The sequence below is a fragment of the Odocoileus virginianus genome, chromosome 33 (genome assembly GCF_023699985.2).
Source record: "Odocoileus virginianus isolate 20LAN1187 ecotype Illinois chromosome 33, Ovbor_1.2, whole genome shotgun sequence".
NCBI classification, from domain to species: domain Eukaryota; kingdom Metazoa; phylum Chordata; class Mammalia; order Artiodactyla; family Cervidae; genus Odocoileus; species Odocoileus virginianus.
This window is the reverse complement of record NC_069706.1, coordinates 23,926,350-23,945,801: the sequence shown is the minus strand read 5'-3', so window position 1 is coordinate 23,945,801 and position 19,452 is coordinate 23,926,350. Positions and strand designations below refer to the sequence as shown.

Below are 19,452 nucleotides of genomic sequence, written 5' to 3'. Positions count from 1 at the left end.
CTGCCCACCCAGCTACGCAATGGTTGAGTCACCTTGGGAAAACCACTCTATTTCTCAGAGCCTCAGTTTTCATCTTCAAAATGGGGACACCAACCCATCTTAAAGGATTTAGACAAAATAAAGGAGATAAAACACAGAACCTGGTACAAAGTCAATGCCTCCTCCCTTCCCCACACTGACCTGATCACAGTCATGCCCACCTCTGCCCAGCTCAGCTGCCCAGAACCACGGTGATGATCACATCATGTTCAGTCTGGAAACAGCATGCCCTCCCCAGCCCCTGCCAGTTGAAGGCTTCTTTCCACCAGCTCAGGGGGTCATCTCAGCCATGCCTCTGCCTCTGTGTCCCTGGGGCCTCCTGCGGATCTACAGAAAGGCACTCCAGTCACCCTGAGCTGGGCCGAACAAGAGACTCCAGCTTACTTTGCTGGTCTCACCGTCCCCAGGTGTGATGAGAGCATAGGACGTTCTCCCCGGCAGAGGAGGTCCCCTCCCCGCCTGACCCCAGAGCGGTGGCTGGAAATGAGTTACCTGCTGTTCTACTTCTTTCTCAGAAATCCATTCTCTCTGGGCTCCGGGCAGTCCGGTGGGCTCCCAGGGGTGGCAGCTGGGCTTGGTGTTGGGGGGATGGGGAGGGGAATGGGGGTCTGGGAGAACAGGCAGGGGTCTGGGGTGGGAAGCTGCAACCTGCCCCGAGCCACCGATCAGACAGCGCCCGACCCGTCACCCCCGCGGATGGCAGGTGGGCTCCGGGCAGGCGGGCCAGGCAAAGGCGACCATCAGTTACATCCCAAAGAGGTCACACTGGAACAGAAGGCTGAGGCTGCGGGACAGGGGCCGATCCGCTGCACCGGGGGTGAACAGAGAGCGGATCAGGGCTGCGGCCACGCGGACGGACAGAAGTCAAGCGAAACAGGCGGTTGGTCAGCCAGGCAGACAGACAGGCAGGCAGGCGCAGGCAGACAGCTGCGCGGCTGTCAGGCACACTCAGGAAGAAGCGGGCAGACCGTCAGACCCCGAGCCCTCAGTCACTCGGCAGAGACGCCGGCGGGTCCGCCAGAGGCGGCGCCTGCCGTCGGAGCCCCAGCCGCGTGCGCAGGGTGGGGAGGAACCGGAGGATGTGGTGAGCCGCTCCCGCAGGCCCCGCCCACGGAGCGGCCGGCTCCGCCCCCGGGGAGGGAGAAAGAGGTGGGAGGGGGCCGGGCCCCCGGGGGCAAGGTCCACTGCTCCCCAAAGGTCGCCAGTTAGCAAGACATTTAGGGCCACCGGGGTGATGTCTGCCTCCCTTGGACGGTGACATCACCCCCGCAGGCCTCACGGTCTTGACCTTTAAGGCAGGCGGGGAGGTGGTGAGCCGCCGCTTCTCACAGATGTAGAAACTGAGGCTCCCAGGGTGCGGAGGTGGCAAGGCGAGATCTGGGAGGTCCCCGGGGGTCTCAGCTCAGCGAGAAGCATGAGAGCCCAGAGACCTGCCCAAGGTCCCGTGGAGAAGCGGTGCTTGCCCACTGGCCGGCTTCTCTCAGGCACCCTGCTTGCCTGGCCCAGCAGAGGTCTGAGTTGGGGACCCTTCCCTCCCCACTTCTCCGCCCCTATTTGCTTTGAATCCAGCTTCCTGCTTCAGGGAGCAGGATGTTATCTGCAAGCCTCTGAGGAGACAGAGCCTTTGGGCAGGTCATATCACCGCTCTGAAGGCCTCACTTTGCCCATCTGTCCAATGGGGAGACCTAGACTTTAATACATGGGAACTCAGGAAGGAAATAGTGAAAAGAAATTCTCAAGAGAGTTTTCATCTTGCCGACAAGCCAGGAGCCCTCCAGAGGGTCAGATGTCTCTGGCTGATGTTTAAGAGACCTGGGGATAAAATTCCACAACTTTGCACCCAGCAGCCTCAAAAGAGAGCTGATGCTACCACAACTATTACTGTCAGTATCAAGCTCTTTTTTTTTTTTTTTTTTGGTCAGTATCCTGCATTTTTTTTGGCACTAGGTCATCTCATTTATTCCACAAACCCTGTGAGGCAAATAAGATTATTCCTATTTTACAGCGGGAGACACCAAGGCTCAGAGGGGGAACGTATGACATTAGCAAAGAAGTGTCCTAGATGGGATGTGAACCTGGGTGGATGGGATTCCTAAGTCTGCACCAGGTTGTGGAAACAGGACCGAAACATTTCATCCTTGAATTACCAGGGTGGATGGGGGCTGCTTTGTGCTATTTTGATGACACGGGTGGGCTCAAACGCACATGCCATCTCCCCCCAAGCTGACTCATTTTTGGGAAACAATTTGTAGCTAAGCCACATGATCACTCCAGAGGAAAAGAGAAAGCATCTTGTTATTTATTCTTTTTTTTTTTTTTCTTTTTCTAACTGTTTTTGAGGAAGTTAGAACAAATTCCCCTGTGGCTGATTTGAAGGATGTTGGTCCTGCAGAGATTCTCTCCCTCACAACCAAAATATCTTGTATTCTCTGGAGCACATATTTTGTGAGGAAGCCAACTTTTCTTTTTCTCTTGATCTTCAGGGTGAGTTTTCTGATACCGTAGATGTAAGATCAAGAGGAGTAATAATAAATTTTTTTTTTAAGCAAAAAAACCCAGCTAATATTTGCTAAAAGCTGATTCTACCCAGGGTTATAAGGACCTTAAAGATGTATCATCTCAGACTTCCCTAGTGGCCTAGTGGTTAAGAATCTGCCCTGCAATGCAGGGAACACAGGTTTGATCCCTGGTTCGGGAAGATCCCACATGCAGTGGAACAGCTAAGCCCCTGTGCCCCAACTATTGAGCATGCACACCTCAAACCCGTGCTCCACAACAAGAGAAGTCACAGAAATGAGAAGCCTACACAACTCTCTCACCACAACTACAGAAAGCCTATGGGCAGCAAGGAAGACCCCATGCAAGCAAAAATAATGAATATGTTAATTTTTTAAAATGTATCATCTCACTGAAATCTCAGAAGAAAGTAGTTACTCTTACCATCATTGACATCATCCTCCATTTACAGACAAGGAAACCAAGGCTCAGAGAGGTTAAGTGACTTGTCCAAGGTCACACAGTTGGTGCTGGCAGGGTTGGGATCCGAGCTCAGTCTTTCAGGCTCCTGAGTGTAAATTCCTGGTCACTCACCAAGTTGCTTTTGGATGTTTGTTAACCCAAGGTTGGTCGAGCCCTCCTACCCTCCCTTCCAACTGCCTGCCTTCCTCTCTCCCCTTCTCTGCATCCACACACTCACCCACTACCCACTCTTCCCTTCTAGGCACACACACAAGCAACCATCCATTCTCTCCTTCCAGCCTTCTCTCCACCAACACTGAACATGCCCTTGGCTATGGATGTGACATATTCTCCAGAAATACATACGAGTGATGGCCCTCCTGGAGCCTTGTATTCTGGTGGGGAGAGACAGACAAAAAGAAGTAATGGAGGGACTTTCCTGGTGGTCCAGTGGCTAAGAGTCCTCCTGGCAGGGGATGCAGGTTCCATTCCTGGTCTGGGAACTAGGATCCCACATGCCACGTGGCCACTAGGCCTGCACTTTGCAACTACTGCACAGCGAAGAGCCCTCATGCAACAATGAAAGGAGATCCTGAGTGTGAAGGAAGGTCCAGTGTGTGGCAACTAAGACCCAACACAGCCAAATAGATAAATTGATTAATTAAAAAAAGAAGTAATGGATAATCTAAATGCAAACTGTTGTTCAGTCGCTAAGTCATGTCTGACTTTGTGACACCATGGACTGCAGCACACCTGGCTTCCCTGTCCTTCACCATCTCCCGCAGTTTGCTCAAATTCATTTCTATTGAGTCAGTGACACCATCCGACCATCTTGTCCTCTGTCATCCCCTTCTCTTCCTGTCCTCAGTCTTTCCCAGCATCAGGGTCTTTTCCATTGAGTTGGCTCTTTACATCAGGTGGCCAAAGTATTGGAGCTTCAGCTTCAGCATCAGTCCTTCCAGTGAATCTTCAGGATTGATTTCCTTTAGGATGGACTGGTTGGATCTCCTTGCTGTCCTAGGGACTCTCAAGAGTCTTCTCCAACACCACAGTTCAAAAGCACCAATTCTTCAGTGCTCAGCCTTCTTTATGGTCCAACTCTCACATCCGTACACGACTACTGGAAAAACCATAGCTTTGACTCTAGGACCTTTGTTGGCAAAGCAATGTCTCTGCTTTTTAATACACTTTCTAGATTTGTCATCGCTTTTCTTCCAAGGAGTAAGCAGATTAGAGGTCCAGAGAGTGGCATGGAAGGGGCACTGTGGATGGTCAGAAATACCCCAGCCGTAGGGGAAGCATTTTAGGCAGAAGGCCCTGCAGGGGCAAAGGTACTGAGAAGGAAGGAGTGTGGCTCACTCCAGGAATTTGGGATCAGTGTGGGGAACAGAGTGATCAAATAAAGGAATGCTAGGAGGCGGAGTCATAGGAGTCCTACTGGCTGCACACCACCTGGCGTGAAGAGGTAGCTTTGGTTCCAAGGGCAATGGGATGTCATCTGAGGATTCATCATAACAGTAGTTTAATCTGATTTACATTTTCAAAAGAGTGCTCCAGCCTTGACTTAGGGAGTGGGTAAGATGTAGCAGGGGCAACTTAATCCCTAGTGTTTAAAAAGTAGATGCTTGAGAGAGTACTTAAGAAGCTGTGGCCATCATCTTTCAGTCAAATGCATATGTGTGGGACCCTTCAAGTTCTACTGGCAGTAACCAATGCAGATACAAGAATGGGGCAGTAGATGATAAGAATTATCTATATTGTCGTGGGGATTATTGAAGAACTGAGAGAGCAATTTAATACAATTAATAGTTCGAATGCCTTCTTGGTCTTCAAATTGTGACTGCCTGCATAAAATGCCAACTTCTGCTATCATTATTCTGCTAATCAACAATCTTCTTTCAATATGAACACTGTTTTCCTTATTTCAATATAATCTTTTTTTTTCCCCAAAGAAAATGTTTCTGTTATTATTTTTCTTTTAAAGTAGATGTTTTTAGGGACTTCCCTAGCAGTCCAGTGGTTAAGACTCCATGATTCCATTTCAGAGGGTGTGGGTTCAATCCTTGGTCAGGGAAGTAGGATCCCACATACCATGAGGCATGGCCAGAAATTTTAATAATACTAATAATACATTTTAAAAATTTAAAAAGTAGATGCTTTTGGAGGTGGAAAGTTGGCAGCTGCGTGTCTTTCGGGGTGAACCTGAGTTCCCTCAGAAATAGACCTATGTTGAGGGAAAGGTCCCTTTAAGGGCCCTCTTTGGGCCTGTGCCTGTCTGATGAATGTGGCCTCAGAGGTCTCAGAAGAGGGTGGAGTAAGATCTCTCAACACCCCCGAGTATTTAAAGCTGGTCAATGGGGGGGAAGTGGTTAAATTTGCATTTCAGCCAAGGGGCCCACTGGGAAAAAAATAATTGAGACAACCCCTCCTTCAACCCATTTCCTCTTTTTTATTTTTATTTCGGCAGTTTTATTGAAGTATAATTTACATAGCATCAAATTCTGCTATTAGAAGTGTACCGTTCACTGAGTTTTAGTAAGTTTGCTGAGGTTTGGAACCATCTAATCTTTTGCACATTTCCAAAAAGGCTCCTTGTTCCTATTTGCAATCTCATTCCTACTCTCAGCCCCAGTGATCTCTTTTCTGTCTCTACTGATCTTCCTTTATCTTTTCTGATTCACATTGAATCATGCATGTGGTCTTTCATGTCTGGTTTCTTTTATTTTGCATAATGTGTGTGAGTTTTATCTGCCTGGAAGCATGTACTTCATTTTTATCACCAAATTATATTGTGTCACACTGGTATGCCACTTTTGGTTTACCCATTCATTAGCTGTTGGAAGTTGAACTGTGAAAGAATTATTCTTATCTTTGTTATGAATAATACCACTATGAACATTTCCATGCAAATCTATGTGCAGACATGCATTTCAAATCTTTTGGGTCTATACCCAGGAGTGGATGACTGGGCCATATGTTCATTCTATGTTTAACTTACTGAAGAGCTGACAAACCGTTTTCCACAGCAGCTGCACCATTTGACATTACCACCAGCAGTGTATGAGCATGCCAATTGCTCCACATCCTTGCCAACACTTATTATTTTCCTTTCTTTTTACAGCCATCTTAGTGGCTGTAAAGTGGTATCTCGTTGTGGTTTTGCTTTGCATTTCTCTGATGGTTAATGATGCTGAGCACCTTTTCATGTGCTTGGTAGTCATTTATAGAGAGAAACGTCTATTGAAGTCCTTTGCCTGTTTCTATTTTTGTTCACTTATTTTTAAAAGATGTATTTATTGATTTTATTTTTTGGCCATGGAGGGTCTTCCATACTGCACGCGGGCTTTTTCTAGTTGGGCGAGTAGGGGTTACTGTTTGTCGTGCGCCAGCTTCTCACAGCGGCGGTGGCTTCGCTCTTTGCGGAGCGCAGGCATTCTAGGCGCACGCGCTTCAGCAGTTGCTGCTTACAGACTCAGTAGTTGTAGCTCATGGGCTCAGTAGTTGTAGCTCATGGGCTCTAGAGTGCTGGCTCAGTACTTATGGCACACAGGCTTAGTTGCTCCCAGGCTTGGGGGATCTTCCCAGACCAGGGATCGAACTGGCGTCCCTTGCATTGCAAGGCAGATTCTTAACCACGCACCACCAGGAAAGTCCCTCCTTTGCCTGCTTTTAAGTTGGGCTGGGCTATAGACTATCTGTCCTGCTGACCAAAACAATCGTATGTGGAAATTCTAATTAAACTTAAAAGCTTTTGCACAACAAAGGAAACTATAAGCAAGGTGAAAAGACAGCCCTCAGATTGGGAGAAAATAATAGCAAATGAAGCAACAGAAAAAGGATTAATCTCAAAAATATACAAGCAACTCCTGCAGCTCAATACCAGAAAAATAAATGACCCAATCAAAAAATGGGCCAAAGAACTAAACAGACATTTCTCCAAAGAAGACATACAGATGGCTAACAAACACATGAAAAGATGCTCAACATCACTCATTATCAGAGAAATGCAAATCAAAACCACAATGAGGTACCATTATACGCCAGTTAGTATGGCTGCTATCCAAAAGTCTACAAGCGATGTATGCTGGAGAGGGTGTGGAGAAAAGGGAACCCTCTTACACGGTTGGTGGGAATGCAAACTAGTACAGCCGCTATGGAGAACAGTGTGGAGATTTCTTAAAAAACTGGAATTAGAACTGCCATATGACCCAGCAATCCCACTGCTGGGCATACACACTGAGGAAACCAGATCTGAAAGAGACACGTGCACCCCAATGTTCATCGCAGCACTGTTTATCATAGCCAGGACATGGAAGCAACCTAGATGCCCATCAGCAGACGAATGGATAAGGAAGCTGTGGTACATATACACCATGGAATATTACTCAGACGTTAAAAAGAATTCATTTGAATCAGTTCTAATGAGATGGATGAAACTGGAGCCCATCATACAGAGTGAAGTAAGCCAGAAAGATAAAGACCAATACAGTATACTAACCCCCAAATGTAAGGGTATTAGAAGGTAGGGCCTCTGAGAGACGATTGGGTCACAAGGGCAGAGCCTTCCTGAACGGGAAAAGTGCCTTTATAAATGAGACGCTAGAAAGATGGGTTGCTCCTTCTGTCGTGTGAGGACCCGACATGGAAGCGGGCTCTATCTGGCACCTACGGACACCTACTGGCACCTTGATCTTTGGACTTCCCAGTCTCTAGAACTGTGAGAAGTGACTTCTGTTGTTTATAAGCCACCTAGTCTACTGGGTTTTGTTATAGTAGCCCAAACAGACTAAGACAGATTGTCATTTTTTAAAACAGCTTGGCTGTGTCTGGTCTTAGTTTTGGCACACGTGATCTTCATTGCAGCGCGCGGGCTCTTCCTTGTGGGGCGCAGGCTTCTCTAGTTGTGGTGCAAGGACTCAGCAGCTGCAGCACATGGGCTTAATTGCTCCTTGGCTTGTGGTATCTTAGTTCCCCAAGCAGGGATCGAACCTTCGATCTCTGCATTGCAAGGTGGATTCTTAACCACTGGACCGCTAAGGAAGTCCTTCATTTTGTTATTGAGTTATAAGGGTTCATTATATTTTCTGGATACCAGAATATATATACCAGACCCATTATAAGCATGCTGCTGCTACTGCTGCTAAGTCGCTTCAGTTGTGTCCGACTCTGTGCGACCCCATAGACGGCAGCCCACCAGGCTCCCCCGTCCCTGGGATTCTCCCGGCAAGAACACTGAAGTGGGTTGCCATTTCCTTCTCCAGTGCATGAAAGTGAAAAGTGAAAGTGAAGTCGCTCAGTCGAGTCCGACTCTTGGTGACCCCATGGACTGCAGCCTACCAGGCTCCTCCGTCCATGGGATTTTCCAGGCAAGAGACTGGAGTGGGGTGCCATTGCCTTCCCCCCATTATAAGTATACCTGGTATATATATATATATAAGGGTCTTTATATATACCAGACCCTTATCAAATATATGATTTGCAAATATTTTCTCTTATTCTGTGATCATCTTTTCATTTATAGTGTCCTTGGAGGCACAAAAGTTTTTAATGTCCATGAAGCACAATTTATCTCTTTTTTCTTTTGTTGCTCGCTCTTTTGGTGTCATGTCTAAGAATCCATCACCAAATCTAAGGACATGAAGATTTTACTTCCTCTAACAGTTTTACTTGTTATTAATTTCTGTATATGAAGTGAGATGAGGGTCCAACTTCCTTTTTTGTATGTAGATATCCAGTTGCCCCACCCACTTATTCTTAAGAGACTATCCTTTCACCCGTTGAATTGTCCTGGCATCCTTGTCCTTACATGCATGGATTTATTTCTAGACTCTTGGTTCAATTCCAGTGATTTCTATCTCTATCCTTATGCCAGTATCACACTCTTTTTATTTTTTCCTGGCTTTTATTGGCGTATAGTTGCTTTACAATGTTGTATTGGTTTCTACCATGCGGCAAAATGAATCAGCCATACACATGTGATTACTGTAGCTTCATAGTAAGTTCTTAAATTGGGAGTTTGAACCCTCCAGCTGTGCTGTTCTTGTTTGTTTTGTTTTTGTTTCATATTTTATATTTTTATTAGAATATAGTTGATTGACCATGTTGTGTTAGTTTCAGGTGGACAGTATATATACATATATCCACTTTTTTGGGACTCTTTTCCCATGCAGGTCTGAGTAGAGTTCCCTGTGCTATCCAGTAGGTCCTTATTTTATATATAGTAGTATGGGTATGTCAATCCCAATCTCCCAAGTTATCACTTCCTCCTCCTTCCCCCTCCACCCACCCCCGCCTGCCGCCAGTAACCGTAAGTTTGCGTTTTGGCTCTTCTGGATCCCCTGCGATTTCCTGTGAATTTTACGATCAGCTTCTCCATTTCTGAAAGAACAAAAGGCTATTTGGATTTTCATAGGGATTGAAAAGTTTATCGGTTGTTTTGAAGAACAGTGCCATCTTAGCAATGTTAATTCTTGCATTACATGAGCATGGGATGGTTTTTCATTTACCTAGACCTTTACTTTCTTTCAGCAATGTTTTGTAGTTTCCAGTGTGTAAATCTTTCATCTATTTGGTTAAATCTATTCCTAAGTATATAATTATTTCTGATACTGTTATATATGAAGTTGTCTTCTTGATTGCATTGTCTCCTTTTTGCATTATTCTTTAGTGGTATTTAGAAACACAGCTAACTTCTGCATATTAATCTTGTACCCTGTGATTTTGTTTCACCCTAGATAATATACATGTTTCAATGCTGTTCGCTTGAAACATCCCACCCTCGCCTTCTCCCAGAGTCCACAAGTCTGTTCTATACATCTGAGTCTCTTTTTCTGTTTTGCATATAGGGTTATCATTATCATCTTTCTAAAGTCCATATATATGTATTAGTATACTGTAATGGTCTTTATCTTTCTGGCTTACTTCACTCTGTATAATGGGCTCCAGTTTCATCCATCTCATTAGAACTGATTCAAATGAATTCTTTTTAATGGCTGAGTAATATTCCATGGTGTATATGTACCACAGCTTCCTTATCCATTCGTCTGCTGATGGGCATCTAGGTTGCTTCCATGTCCTGGCTATTATAAACAGTGCTGCGATGAACATTGGGGTGCACGTGTCTCTTTCAGATGTGGTTTCCTTGGTGTGTATGCCCAGAAGTGGGATTGCTGGGTCATATGGCAGTTCTAATTCCAGTTTTTTAAGAAATCTCATTGTTCATTAGCTCTAACAATTTCTTTGTGGATTCTTAAGGGTTTTCTAGACATAGTATTATATCATTTGCAAATAGAGGTATTTCACCTCTTCCTTTCCAGTTTCTTCTATTTCTTTTTCTTGTTTAATTGCTCTGGCAAAAACTTTTAGTAGAATGTTGAGTATCAGTGGTGACAGCAGGTATCCTTGTTTCTGATCTTAGGGGAAAAAGCTTTTGGTCTGTCATTTATCTTGTGTGATGTTAACTGTGGGTTTTTCACATATGGCCTTTATGACGTTGAGGGATTTCCATTCTATTCCTAGCTTGCTAAGTATTTTTTATCATGAAAGGGTGTTGAGTTTTATCAATGCTTTTTTCTTTTTTTTGCATCAGTTGAGATGATTGTACGGGTATTTCCTTCATCTTATTATTGTGGTGTACTACATTGATTAATTTTCTTATGTTGAACCACTCTTGAATTCCTGGAAAAACCCTACTTGGTCATGGTGTACAATCCTCTTAACATGTGATAGGATTCAGTTTGCTGGTATTTTGTTGAGGATTTTGTATTTATATTCCTAATGGGTATTGGCACATAATGCAGTTTTTTTTCTTCTGCTATCTTCATCTGGCTTTGGTATCATGGAATGACTTATGAAGTGTTTCCTCCTCTTCTGTTTTGTGGAAGAGTTCAGAAAGGATAGATATTAATTCTTCCTTAAATGTTTGGTAAAATTTATCAGTGAAGCATTTCTGACTCAGGAACTTTCTTTGGTAGGAGGCTTTTGATTACTAATTCAATGCTCTCTTATACATCTGTTTAGCTTTTCCATTTCATTTTGAGACAGTTTTGGCAATTTTAAGGACTCTTTCCATTCCTAAATGGATAATTAGGTTATCCAATTTTTGACATACAATTGTTTATTCTCTTATAATCTTCAGTTCTGTAAGGTTGGTAGTAACAACCTCATTTCCATTTCTAATGTCAGTTGGTTGCATTGTCTCTTTTTTGCTTAATCCAGCTAAAGTGTTATCAACTGCATTGATCTTTTCAAATAAATAGTTTCTTGGTTTTGTTGATCTTCTCCACTGTTTTCTATGCTTTGTCTCATTCATCTCCACTTCAGTCTTTATTATTTCCTTCCTCTATCAGTTTTGGGGTTTGATTTGCTCTTATTTTTCTAGTTCCTTGAGGTCTAGGAGTAGTAGTGTTAGTGGTTCAGTTGTGCCCGACTCTTTGTGACCCCATGGATTATAGCCCACCAGGCTCCTCTGTCCATGGGGATTCTCCAGGCAAGAATACTGGAATGGGTTGCCACTCTCTTCTCCAGAGGATCTTCCCGACCCAGGGATCGAACCTGGGTCTCCTGGATTGCAGGCAGATTCTTTACCATCTGAGTTACAGGGAAGTCCTTCCTTAAGGTGTATAGCTAGGTCACTCATTTGCAGTAACAAATAGTGGAGGCCATTCAAATATTCTTTCTGCCCCTTTCTCTCCCCTCCTTCTGGGACTCTTATAATGCTTTTGTTGATATGGGGTCCCACAGGTCAGTTAGGCTTTGTTCATTTTTCTTCACTCTTTTTTTTCTTTACACACCTCAAACTGGATATTTCAATTTGCCTGTCTTCAAGTCACTGATTCTTTGTTTTGACTGCTTCAGATCTGATGTTGAATCCCTCTGGTAAATTTCTCATTTCAGTATTTACTTTTCAGCTCCACAATTTTTATTTGGTTCCTTTTAATAATATCTATCTTTTAATTAATATTCTGTATTAGTTCATACATCATTCTGGTTTTAGTTCTTCCTCCATGGTTTCTTTGAGCATTTTGAGCATATTTAAGACACCAGATTTATTTATTTATTTATTTATTTATTTTTTAAGACACCAGATTTAAAATCTTTGTCTAGTAAGTCCAATGTCTGGACTTCTTCAGGGACAGTTTCCGTCAAATTCTTTTTTTGTTTGTTTGTTTATTTGTTCCTTGTGAATGGGCTATGATTTCCTATGCCTTTTTGCTATTGTTGAAAACTGGATGTTGAATATTATAAGGTAATAACTCTGGAAATCAGATTCTTCTCTGCCCCAGTAGGGTTAGTTTTTGTTATTTGTTTTGGCTATATCCATCCATTTGCTTAATGACTTTTCCAATCTCTTTTTGCAAAAGCTATATTTTTTGTTGTTGTAGGTTCACTGAAGTCTCTGTTCCACTATCTTGGCAGCCAGCCAATGATCTGATAGAGATTTCCTTACACAGCTGGTGCCCAAATGAATAAGGCACAACAGAACAAAAAATATTTCCTCGGTCTTTAGAGACCAGCTCTGAGCTGGGACTCTTCTTCATTTTAGCTTTCATCTTAGCTTTTCACCTGTTTGTGAAGAGGCTAAAGATCAGCCCGAGGTGCAAATCTAGGGTTCTACTGTTTCTTTTTTGTGCGTGCATTCAGCCCTCGGCATCTTCCTTGCACTCCAGATCCTGTGGTACAGATGGAAGCCTTTCAAAGCCTTTCAAAGCCTCTTCAGCCTCCTCTTCGCAGGCTTTTTGGTCTGTCTGCTGCTCGTCCCTTCCATCCCCTCTTGCCCCAGTTGGGCAGTATATGTCTTTAAATTATTTCAACAGACACTGCCTAGGAAGCAGCTCCAGTCTTGTTCAATTCAAGGGGGCCAAAACAAAGGCAAATGCCTAAGCCAGTCCCTCAAGAAGCTACCAGACAGATCAAAAGGTACAACCACAATTCTTTGAGAACAAAGGCTCTGTTACCCTTTCTTCCTCCAGCAAAACACGCCAAAAACGCAGGCTACTGTTCCTGCACCCACCACTGAGCTGGGGAGAAGGAAACAGTAAGCAGGTAAGCAAAAATGCCACAACACGTTCTGAGCAAAGATTCAGAGTCTCTCTTTCGGGTAAGCAGTCCCCTGGTGGCTTTACAGTTTTGATTAGATTCCAGGAAAAGAGTCGATTTTGACAGTTTTTGCCAGCTTCACACGTGCTTCAGTGGAAAGCCTGATCCTTGAAATTCTGTACATCTTAAAGCTTATTAAAGTACAGTTTCACCAATTTTTTTTTTCTTTTGTAGATTGCAATTTTGGTGCCATATCTAAGCACACTGTACCTAACCCAGGGTAACAAAATTTTTCTTTACATTTTCTTCTAAGTGTTTCATTATTTTAATTCTTATGTTTAGCACTATGGTTCATTTTGAGTTAATGCTTGTGTATAGTGTGAGATAATGATCTAAATTTTTTTTTTGCATGTGAATATTCCATTGTCCCAGCATAATAAGTTAAAGAAAAAAATTCTTTTCTCCATAGAATTACCTCAGCACGTATTTTGAAAATTAATTAGCTATAAATGTATGGGTTTATTTCAGGACTCTGTTCTGTTTCATTGCTTTATGGTCTATCTATGTGCCAGTATCACACAGTCTGGATTACAGTAACTTTGTAGCAAGTTTTGAAATTTGGAAGTGAAAGCCATCCGACTTTATTGGGCTTATTCAGAATTGTTTTGTCTATTCTGGTTCGGTTGAATTTCCTCATAAGTTTTAGGAATAGCTTGTTAATTTCTGCAAAACTATCTGCTGGGATTTTGACAAAGATTGTGTTGAATCTATAGATCAATTGAGGGAAATGTACCATCTTAAAAATATTATCTTCTGCTCCATACCCATGAACTAGCTCTCTGTTTATATAGATCTTTTAAGAATTTCTCTCAGGCACCTCTTTCTTCATCCATTTGCTTTTGATCCCCAACATCCCCAACACTGCAGGGCTCCTTTGATGGACCAGGTGGTCTGCTGAGAACCCTAGCCAAGGAAGGGCAGGAGGTATTTCACTGAGAACTCATCAGAGACAAAAGTAACATCTAGAGGGCCTTGGCCGAAGGGCTGGGTTTTACACACATGTGGCTGAGACTTGGAGCCCTCTTTTCACTGTTACCCTCATGCAGGGGATTTATTTCAAGAACAGCGGCTGAATATAAAGGAAAAACAAATAAACAGCTAAACTATAACAACTACAGTAACAAATAAATTACAGTAACAAATAAACAGTTACTTTAACTGAGTTAAAGTAACACAGAAGGGGTAGGATTATCCTGCTTTAAAGACTCATCTTGGTTTATTTCAGGCTCTCGACCAATAAGGCTCTCATTGGAGCACATGATGATGATGTCATAAAATTTTGTAAATCTCTTCCTCAAAGTAGTCTCCCTGGTGGGCTGATCAGATTCTCCCAGCCATCGATCACATTATGGCTGTTTGAGGCAGGAGGGGTGCCTGGGGTTTCCCTAGCCACAATTTCCAAGGCAAGGATTCAAGCGCATGTGATGGATTTGGGGGGTGATCCCAGGAAACACTTGCATGGGAGTGGGGAAGTGAGGCAGGGCAGGAAGCCACTGGAGAGCTCTAAGGAACACATTATTACTGTGGCAACCTAGAACTTTTTTTTTAATTGGAATATAGTTGCTTTGGGGGTCCCAGGTGGCTCAGCGGTAAAGAATCCACCTGCAATGCAGGAGATGTAAGAGATGTGAGTTTGATCTCTGGGTCAGAAAGATCCCCTGGAGAAGGGAATGACAACCCACTCCAGTATTCTTGCCTGTGAGTCTCATGGACAGAGGAGCCTGGAGGGCTATAGTCCACGGGGACGTGAAGAGTCAGACATGACTGAAGGGACTTAGCACACGTGCACGGTTGCTTTACAATATTGTGTTAGTTTCTGCTGCACAATGGAGTGAATCAGCTACACACATACATACATCCCCGCCCTCTTGGAACCTCCTTCCCACCCACGCCCCGTTCCACCCTTCTAGGTCCCCCAACATGGTCACTACGGAGCACCGAGCTGAACTCCTTGTGCTATGCAGCGGCTTCCCACTAGCTATCTATTTAATACATAGCAGTGTACCCACTCCAGAGCTCTTGCCTGGAGAATCCCAGAGATGGGGTCGCACAGAGTCGGACACGACTGAAATGACTTAGCAGCAGCAGCAGCAGTGTATACATGCCAATCCCAGTCTCTCCCTTCATCCCAGCTTCCCTCCCCCTACCCTGTGTTCACACGTCCATTCTCTACGTCTCTGTCTCTATTCCTGACCTGCATACCTGTTCATCTGCTTATAGGTTCAGTTTTCTAAATTCCACATATATGCATTCATAGATGATATTTGCTCTTCTCCTCCTGACTTCATTCTGGCTGACAGTCTCTAGGTACATCCACATCTCTGCAAATGACCCAATTTCGTTCCTTTTTATGGCAACTGGAACTTAATCCAGTTAATTTCTCCAAACCGTAGCAGATAAGGAACAAGGAAGTCGGGGTGTTTCTTGGCCAGGCCCCCATGTGTTGTTAGCAGGGGGCTGCTTCCAGGAGCACTTCAGCTGTCCAGTGGTATGTACCTGCAGTCAAAAATAAGCCTTCAGGCTGCAGGCTGCAAGTATTTGCAATGAGAACGTCTCAGTGGATAGAGCTGAGAGGTTGGGGCGACATCTGCTACAAAGCAAATGGCAGCAACTGCTGTCTCCCAGCTTCCACCCTACACTTCTTCCTCATATCAGAACCACAATGTAATTCTGGTCAACAACATGCCCAGCTAACAGACCACTTCCCAATCTTGCTTGCAGCTAATGATGAAAAGTTTCAAATTGGGCTTCTGAGAGCATCTTTTGGCCCTCCTACTCTTCCAGTTCCTCCTTTCTCCTGCCTGAAGTGTAGATGTGATGGCTGGAGCTCTAGCAGCCATTTGGAACCAAAGGGAAAGATCACAGAGAACTTGATGCTGATATCACATGTTATGAACCATTATCAGCAGCTACTTGCCTTCAGGCTTCACATTACACAAATGAAGAGGCTCATAAGTAATTCAGCCACAGTGGTTGGCCTCATACTGTCTGAATATAACCTCTACACAGGGTTTTAAAGGACTATCAAAAAGAAAAAAGGTCTTACTGTATACCCAGACTGGTGGAACAAGTTATGCCAGGTACATGTAAAAATACTGACAAAGTCTAAATGAACCAGAATGAGAGTTTTGTATTAATAATTTATAAAACATTGATATCATGGAATACTCCACAGATATTAAAGTGGCATAATTTATTTGTATATAAAAGAGACAATATAGAAGTAGATTCCTATATCATTTAAAATCGAAAGGTATAACAGATCAAGTGAGAAAATCAAGCTTTGTGAGTATAAGTACCACACGCAATATAGAGTCATACCTTTGTAGGGCGGTGCCTCATACTTTTAAAATCTTTTCTGTTTATAAAAACAAAACAAGACTGGAACACTTCTGTCTGGAGTCCTGAGCTGCTTGGCAGGAACTCTAAGCACCCTGAGGTGGCCATGCTGGGGGGAAGCCCAGCTGCATGGAGAAATCACGTGTAGGTTTTCTGGTCCGCTGTCCTGTTTTTGAGTCACTCTCACCCAGGTGCCCATACTCTGGCCACCTCATGCAAAGAGCTGACTCATTGGAAAAGACTCTGATGCTGGGAAAGATTGAGGGCAGAAGGAAAAGGGGTAACAGAAGATGAGATGGTTAGATGGCATCAGCGACTCAATGAACATGAGTTTGAGCAAACTACAGGAGATGGTGAAGGACAGGGAAGCCTGGCGTGCTGCAGTCCATGGGATTGCAAAGAGTCGGATACAACTGAGCAACTGAACAATAACAATGACCCAGTTGCCAGACCTGCAGGTGACCCAGCCATCAGATATTCCAGCCCTCAGCTGTTGCCACCCAAAGCTTTCAAATCTCTCTAGCTCTGGGAGTTCCCTGATAGTCTAGTGGTTAGGATTCAACGCTTTCACTGTCATAGCCTGGGTTCAATCCCTGATCGGGGACCTGAGATCCCTCAAGTCACACAGTGCAGTAAAAAAACAAAAACAAAATAAAAAAAAACCTCCCCAGTTCAAGTTTCAGACACTATGGAGAAGAGCGAATCTATCTTTATTGTGTCCTGTCCAGATGTCTGACTCACAGAATCCATGATCATGACAAAATGTTGAAAGTCACTAAAGAATGATAACAATAAAATAAACAAAGGGAGAGAATGTAACCTTCCATTCTGCCCCCTTCCTTTCTCCTGCTCCCTGGAATGTCGGCATTGTGGTGGCCATCTCGGGCAAGGCAGACCAGGGTAAGATCCTAAAGATGTCACAGAAGCAGGACAGAAGGAGCCTGGGTGCCCGAATGCCCTTGTGGAGTACCACTCAAACCTGGACACCTCGGTTGGTCTACACTGTGACATGTGAGGGGAAAAAAAACACCAACTCTTACTTAAGCCACCATGAACTTAAATTTCTGTTACATGCAACTGAACCTGTATTTGAACTAAGACAGATACAGATTTGCATGTGGAAGTAGATATAGACATAGAGATAGGGCTTCCCAGGTGGCACAGTGATCAAGAATCCACCTGCCAAAGCAGGAGAAGTAAGAGATGCGGGTTCGACCCCTGGGTTGGGAAGTTCCTCTGGAGTTGTCAATGGCAACCTGCTCTGGTATTCTTGCTTGGAGAATTCCACAGACAGAGGAGCTTGGTGGATTTACAGTCCATTGGATCTCAAAGAACTGGACATGACTGAGCACACACACAAGATACAGGTGCAGAAACAATCCTGACTGATGAATAGATGTCCTTCTAGGACTTGTTATGGAAGAAAAAGGTTAAAACTGACACAGGCAACTAGCAATCTCTGTCAAGTGCTAGAAACTAAACTAAACAAATTGTATCACTCAGGGCATGTTACCAACAGTATTATTTCAGTTGCAGTAGGAGGAAACCAAAACAAGCAAGTTTAGTAAACCTGGGAATGCATTGTAGCAGGTCAAAGCTCAGAAAGGAATTCCCTTCCACTGCAGTGGGGCTCTCTCTCTCCAGCATCTGTAGACTGCAAACTCCCAATTCATGAGTTTTGCAGTCAGAGCGGAAAGGAAGAGTTCCCATGCTCTCCAGCCAGAAAATTCCCAGGGAATTATCTGCATCGGCTTGGACTGAATCTCAGACCAATCTATGTGCCAGTCTGGGGTCAAGGAAGGCTCAATTTAAGTCACCTGGCAATCCCTATGCCAGTTACTGTGGCTAGAGGGAGGCTCTGATGGGTAATTGCCAACCTATCTCTGGTTATCATCTAAAGAAGGAGGGTTGGGTATAGAGTTACCCTATGCAGGCAGTAGTCATCACATATACCAATGTTATTGCTAAGGATTGAACTGTACACACCTCTCCTGCCCATTCATAGCTTGAAGTCCAAATTCCCCATCTGATACTATCTGGAGATAGAGCAGTTAGGAGGTAATTAAAGTTAAATGAGGTCATAAAGGGCGAAACCCAAATCTTACAAGACTGTGGCTTTATAAGAAGAGGAAGAGACACCAGAGTTCTCACCCCACCCTCTCTCTCCACCACTCCCCTGCCCCCTTGTGAAGACTCAGCAAGAAGGTGGCTGTCTGCAAGCCAGGGAAAGAGCCCTCACTCAAATCCAACCATGCCGACTTCCTGGCTCAGACTTGATCTCAGACTTCCAGCCTCCAGAACAGTGAGAAAGCAAATTTCTGTCCTTTAAGCCTGACCCACCCCCCCATCTATGGTATTTTGTTATGGGAGCCTGAACAGACTAAGACATATTTCTCTATATTAGTCAAGATTCTCTCCAGAGAAACAGAACCCTAACACAATTATTAATAACAAGATTGTTTACATTTTTAAGGAATTCACCATCTAACAGGCATTGTGCTACGCTATCACTTTTAATTTCCCCCATTTTTAGACTCAAGGAAATGAAGGTGCAGGAGATTAAGCAACCTGCCCAGGATCATTGGGTTGGTAAGTGGTCAAGTCAGGGTTTGAACCTAAACAGTCTAGCTCCAAGTGTTAATAGGACTATATCTAGTTGGTACGAATTTTTAATTTAAAATTTCTTTCTGTATTGATTTGTTTTTTTTTTTTTTTTTTTGGCCCCATGCTGCGTGGCACGTGGGATCTAAGCTCTCTGACCAGGGACTGAACCTGTGCTCCCTGAAGTGGAATGAGGGGGCCTAACCACTAGACTTCCAGGGAATTCCCTATATTGATTTTTATTTTTATTTCTTTATTTTAAATTTCATTCATTTGTTTATTTTTGGCCGCGCTGGGTCTTAATTGCTTTGTGTGATCTTTCTCTAGTTTCACTGAGTGGGCCCTACTCTCTAGTTGCGGTGCCAGGGCTTCTCACTGTGGTGACTTCTTGTGTTGGATCACGGCTCTAGGTGAGAG

At 44.0% G+C, this 19,452-nt stretch overlaps 1 protein-coding gene across 1 annotated transcript in view; it reads right to left on the bottom strand.

The window, feature by feature from the left end:
* The window catches only part of IL21R (interleukin 21 receptor), a 34,974-nt gene extending 33,869 nt beyond the window's left edge, over nt 1-1,105 (bottom strand). Inside the window, 1 exon segment of the mRNA XM_020907932.2 lies at nt 532-1,105. The gene's annotated coding sequence lies outside the window, so the exon portion shown is untranslated.
* Nucleotides 1,106-19,452: the final 18,347 nt, after the last annotated feature.